The 6,507-nt window shown below is 41.3% G+C and overlaps 1 long non-coding RNA gene across 1 annotated transcript in view; it reads left to right on the plus strand.

The window, feature by feature from the left end:
• The first annotated feature begins 3,197 nt into the window (after positions 1–3,197).
• Positions 3,198–6,507, plus strand: part of LOC103672352 — a 5,957-nt gene continuing 2,647 nt past the window's right edge. The window contains exon 1 of the long non-coding RNA XR_571156.2: positions 3,198–3,811. This is a non-coding gene — a long non-coding RNA (uncharacterized LOC103672352). The remainder of the gene's footprint in view (positions 3,812–6,507) is intronic.

Below are 6,507 nucleotides of genomic sequence, written 5' to 3' on the forward strand. Positions count from 1 at the left end.
TCTAAATAAATAAATCAAAGAAATGGCAGAAAGAGTTGGATTTTAAAGGGGTATAGTGTGGGCTGAGAATAGGAGCATTTCAGCAGGTCTCTCTATTTCCTAAAATTGGAGGATTAGATATCTCCCTACACCCATCCTGTATCACCATGGCACATTATAAAAAGTGGGACCTGAAGCTCACCCCCAGGGCAGGGAAGGAAACACAAGGGAAACTAAGATTAAATTAGACATCCAGCTGTGAAATAGTTACCAGTGAGAAACTAAGTAACATTTTAAATATATATGTATATATTTTATGCATATAAAAATCATACACACAGACACAGACACAGACACACACACACACACACACACACACACACACTTAAAGACATGGAGTTTGTTGCTTGAGATTTGAATTTATAATCTCTTAATTAACTTATGCACCATCTTCCAAAGTACGTTTTATTGCTCCCATTTTAAAGAGAAGTAAATTGAGTCTCAGAGAGTTTCAGCAGTTTGTTGAAGGTTATTAGCTTCATCGAAATGACAAATGGTTATTGTGTGCCTATTGTGTGGCGGGTTTTGCTGGATGGTTGTACAATGAGGAGCCAACACAGACACAGACCTGGCCTTGTGGAGCAATTAAATACTTACACAGTTAACTGTAAATGGTAACTGGCAAAATAGTCCGTGATGGGGGAACTTGATCTAGTGGCAGAGGACGGAGAAGCTTTTCCCTAGGAAGGAGTAAATTGGAGCTACGCAGGGCAGTGGATCTCAAAGGCATCAGAATCAGCTAGAAGGCTGGCAAAAACAGATCCCCGAGCCCCTTTCCTGGAGTTTCTAATGGCTTAGTCTGGGGTGGACCTGAGCATCTGCACAATGAACACCCTCTCATAAGATCAGGTGCTGCTGATGGTGCTAGTCTGGGAACCACTCTTGGGGAATCGCTGAATGTTCCAAGCAAAGCAAATCATGTGGGCGACGCCTGTGGGAAAAGGGATCTACACCATTCTGTGCTCCTTCCATACCAGGCTAGAAACCCTTGGCTTTCTACACACGGAAAACCTACAAATGAAGTTTGTGTGTGACTTGCCTTCATCACTCCTAGTAAATGGCAGATGGGGAATCAAAACCCAGGTCTTGTCACTTCCGGTCAGGCAATCTCTTTCCTCCCAGTGGGTCAGGCCATTCTGCTGTCTCACACTCTGGGACTTGTGGCTTGCTTCCAAGGTTAGGATCCAGAGAAAGGCAAACGGCAGCCCTGGTGCCTAAAACAAGTGAGCCAGCTCTGCCGGCGTATCTTGTCTTTGGTTGAGAGAATGCTGACTATTTTAAGCAACGCTTCAGGATACTCTTCCTCTTTTTGAGATGGAGGACTTAATCTTACTGAAAACACATTCTTTCTCTCAAGAGTGCCCTTGAACTAATACAGCAGAAACTCTGACTCCGGCGGGGCTTTCTGATATGCCTTTGAAGAGGGTAAATTTACTAATCAATACAAATTACAATTTCTCCACTGGCAACTCTGCAAGCCGGGCGCAGCCTCCCCTACTTTGCTATTCACAGCCTGGGCTTTCAGGACGAAACAGAGAGAAACCACATAGAGGGACTCTATGCAAATATGTCAAACAAAGGAAGAGACTGTTTTAGAGGGGCTCAATGTGGGAATGATTATATGACCGGGCATAAAATGTACATGCTTAAAAGCTACATTGCCTTAAAAGTTTTAAAGAGGATTATCAAACACTACGCTAATTTAGGGTATGGACTAACAATCTCTCATAGGAAAGTTTCTTTGTTCCTCCCTGTCTCTTCCTTACACAATCTCTAGATGCACGCATACACATACACAATTTGTGTATACAGGATACCTGAGTACCAATTATACGTACATACATACACACACATATATGTACCTACGTGTATATATGCATGTTATGTATCTATAATACGCGAGAAATAGAAAAACACAGAAATAGAGATGTGCAATGACGTCACAAAAATTATGCTGACAGTCTAATTTTTGGTCCTTGTGTTCAGTTACTGTGTAGCTCTGGATGAAACACTACCTGTTCTCCCCCTCACCTTCCCCATCTGCAAAAATGAGAGACCTGGTGAAGAGAAAGACTTATCTGGACAGATACTTCCTGTAGATAGGGGACTGAAAATTTACTTTGCGATGTCTTCCGCCTTCTAAAATTTCTTCCCCCTGCCTGTGAAGATTGAAAACTCTTCCTTTTTCATATATATATTTTTTAAAAACCCATGCCTCCTTTTAATTGAAACTAAAATCTTATAATATCCTTTGGAGTTATTTAAAACTTAAAAATAATTTAAATGTGACTAAAATAAATCAAAGAATAGATAATTATAGATGAAAAGTCTATTTTGAAATATGTAGATCATATTCTTTGCAAGGACATGGAATCAGTAATGAGGCGGAGCGTGCTCACTTGCTGAAGCTTTGGAATCTCAAACACTATCTAGGTCGCTTTTAACGTCACAACTCTTGGCCTGCTTTGTTTTCCAACAAAGTCTCCCCATCTCTCCTGGACCCTCCCTCACCCACGAGCCCCTTTATCCCTGCCACCTCTTTAGTGGACTCTACCATTTTTCATTTAAATGTTAGCTCTTTAATGGCTGGGAAAGACATTGACCCTTTGCTGCATGTTCAGTCCTGTATTATTCTCGGTTCTTTATACACATCATCTTATATAATCCCTAGGCCTCCCTCTGAGGGAGGGAGAACAATTACCGTCATTTTATAGATGAGGAAACAGGAGCTCAGAGATACTGGAGACTTTGCCCTAAGGCGTATCAAACATTTGCAAAGCTTTCATTTGATTCCAGGTCTCTCTGATTGGGGATCTTCTGCTCTTTCTACTGTTCTGCATGGTCTCCCTCGTTTACACCCAGGAAGAGCAGAAAACAAATGCTTATCACTGACCTACTAGGTGGTTGATTATATACAAAATTTTTATGTTTCATCTTATTCAATTCTCCAAATGCAAGGTAGAAAGTAGTATCCCAAGTTTTTAGGATAAAAAGAGGTTTAGTATCTTAGCTGAGATCAAACACTTACTATTGAACAAAACTGAGACAGGAACACAACTTGTCCCAACTGTAACTAACATCTCTGAGCTGTGATGGCTTATGGTGACTCCAGTCATTTCTGTATGTATTGGGCAATTTTCACAAGAGCGTGTTGAAAGGACATATTTGAAGTTGTTTGGTTGCAAGAAAACATACGTGGAGGAACATAACTGAAAATCCCCTTAAGCAAAGTTTGGGCGCCCCAAATACTTTAAGGAAGGGGCCCACTTGGAAAAATGCTAACCACAGCTTCGCCTTCTCGCTTCTGTGCACGCCTGCTTGTGAAAGATAAACAGATAAATCGAGCCCCTGGGTGGAGGGGTGCCTAATTGTATCCCACCCAGAGCTATCACCCCCCCCCCCGGCATGTTACCATCCCACCCTCCACCCAGGATGACGCCCAGAGAGACCCTCCGAAAGACCACCACCCTGCATCTTCTGGAGCTCTCTGATAGTTCCTCGCGCCAAAATTTCCTATTGGACAGTTTGTACTGGCCAACTGGACTCTTGATTGGGTAGAAACTGCAAACACCCCAATGACTGTCTCCTGAGGGTCACGCCCACAAGCCCCCATAAAAACCTAACCCTTTCATAGCTCGGGGCTCTTCTCCGCTGCCCCTGCGTGGGTTATGAGATGAGCCCCAGCGCGCTGGTCCTGCAATAAAGCCTCGTGTGATTGCATCAAGAACTGTCTCTCTCGACTTCATGGGGTTGAGTTGCCGCGTCCTCTAAGGTAGGGTGTGATTTTTATTTCCCCCCCTTACAGTGTAATGTTTTTCTCATTTTTTTAACATTAGTTTATATTTTATAGGGCATGTTAGGAAATAAAAAACAAGAAAAACAAAGAAAAGCCTTTATAACTGAGCTGTCCAGAAAATATTTCATTTGAATATACACATATAGACAATATATGTGTATATAAATATAACAAAAAAGGGTCATAACAGATATGTTTATTTTAGCTATTCCTTTACACAGTGAATTTTAATGGTTGCTTGGTTTTTTATCATACTGGGTTTATCAGAATTTATTCACTCCTCTTAATTAGCCATGCATAATTTATTTTCAATTTTCCCCTATGAGATCAGTGATGAATTAAATTCTAGGCTACACAGAACTTTATTTATAGTGTATGGGAAGGAAAGGGACATGGGCTTATTAAGCCAAACCAATAATAAAATGTTGCAAATTCAAAAACATTAGGTATTATTTTAGAAATCCATCAATAAATCCATAACTAAGCACTCCAGTCGTAGGGACTGACCCAGATGGTAGAGAAACTGACTTGATATAATAGGAAAACATTATGGAAGTGTTGAATAATTCAACAGAGATTTTCCAGTACTTAGAGAGTCTGTCTTAAGAATCACAGCATAGCAGGGAACTGAAAGTCCATCAGCTAGTCTAGTATTCTAAATGATGTCAGTGTTCCTTACTTAAACCAACATGCTTGGACCCCAGTGTGTCTCTGTGTTCTGTCCTCTTCCCCCTCCTCCTTCATCTGCTCCTTCTGCTCTTTCTCCTCCTCTTTCTTGTCTTTCTCCTCTTCCTCCAACTCCTTCTTCTTTAACCACAGAAACATTCATTGGCGCGTGATACTTTAATAGTACAGCTGGCCAACTTGTTTTTAAATATTATGATATCAGGATGTTTTCTCTCTCTGGTTGTACCTCCCCCTCCCCCTCCCCATTCAAATAGCTGCCTCTATTTGAAATGTAGGTCTTTCCGCATCCTCCCCCTACCCCCCAAATCCAAGATTTTTGAGGATACTGAGAGCTTTGAAAGGAGGTAGAAGGGAAGGAAAGAGTGTTTCTTGGTAAAAGCAGAGGAGCCTGGATGAAGCTGAGGGGAGGAGAATATACCTGTGGGGTAGGGTCTGAACATCTCCTATCCTTTACGGTAAAGCTGAGAGCTAGCAGAATGGTTGCAGGGTACATACGACCCCAAACAGGAGATGCTCATCCTCACTAAAGTGTCCTGTGCTCCCAGTGAAACTCAGAAACTGCCCAGAGCCACCAAACCTGAAAGGGTCATGGATATAGGAAAAAGGCAGGACTGTGGATAAACAGCAACAGCTGTTTTGGCATGGCACAAGAATATTTTGGCATGGCACAAAGCCCCAGAACACAGAACAAAAAACCTAGAGTAGGGAATGGCTTCTAAGAATATGCAAGTTCAACCTACCATTCTTGTAAGATGGAGATGCAAAAGTAGATTATTTGTTTAAAAGTATAGAAATCTGATAGTTCTCACTCCTAACAAGTAGACATGTGATAGTCCTGAAAAAGAGAAATAGGATATGTATAAAAAGACCAGAAATGTGATATTGCTTTACTGAACTGCAGACTAAAATTCATACTGCTACATATATTTATAAGAAAGACATTAGCTCAGGAATCATGTTCATCTCTATTCTGCCTACATTTGGACGAGCTCTACAACTGAACTAAGGATATTAACAGGGCAATTAGTGCATGGCCATAGGCCTTTCTTCTTCTTGGCACTTTACACACTTGAAGGCATTGACTACATTTAATTATATCCAACGTCAGTCAAGAGACTAAGCTTCAGACAGGTGAATTGACTTGTCCAAGATCACACAATTTTCAGCAGTAGGATTCCCACCCAGATCTGACTGGACTCTAAATCCCTTGTTTGGTCTTTCTACTCCCATTCCAAAGTACTTAAGACCTTTTTCCTGGGAGTTCTATCAAACTGGTCCTTCCTAATTCCATAATCTTCATCGCCCTGCCATCAATCCACCCCATTTTGCCACCCAACATTTTTTAAGCCACAGATTTTTAAACCTGTATAAACTATGGTCATGTATGTAGCACAAGTGTTTTGAGGAACATTCAACTGAAAGGAAGAAATCCACAGCCACAGGTCCAAGTATTCGAGTCCTATTTGCTAAAGGAACATGGAAGAACAAGGACTCCTACTGGGGGGTGGGATGCAAATTAGTAAGAGGTCTTCAGTCTCTCTGCCTCCTCCCCTGGCTGACTACACTTGCACACGGTGACTTAGCCATGGGTCCCGTAACAATACAGCAATGAAAAAGGATTGCAGTCAAGGAGGGTCCAATAACACGAACAAAATTGGCCTACAGTTTGCATTATATTTTTGTCCCTGAAAGGGCTTTATTACCATCAAGCTTAGAAGCAAGCATGGAGTCCAGATGACTGCTGTGAGGTTTGATCAATTAAAGTTTGAAAGCCAGTTTTATTTGCTTGGATGCATGGTTCAGAGTGCAATCCATTATGATTTGTCACTCATAGGTGCTTTTTCAAAATCTCCCTCTGAAGTAGCAGAAGAACTATTCCTTAGAGAAAACAGGCCATATAAGACATTTGAGAGTCTGGTTATTTTTAGTGATGTTGAGTGGATATCTCTTACTGAAATTAAGAAAAGCGTTACTTTTACTCTCTT

The sequence above is a fragment of the Ursus maritimus genome, unplaced genomic scaffold (assembly GCF_017311325.1).
Source record: "Ursus maritimus isolate PB19 unplaced genomic scaffold, ASM1731132v1 scaffold_23, whole genome shotgun sequence".
Lineage (NCBI taxonomy): Eukaryota > Metazoa > Chordata > Mammalia > Carnivora > Ursidae > Ursus > Ursus maritimus.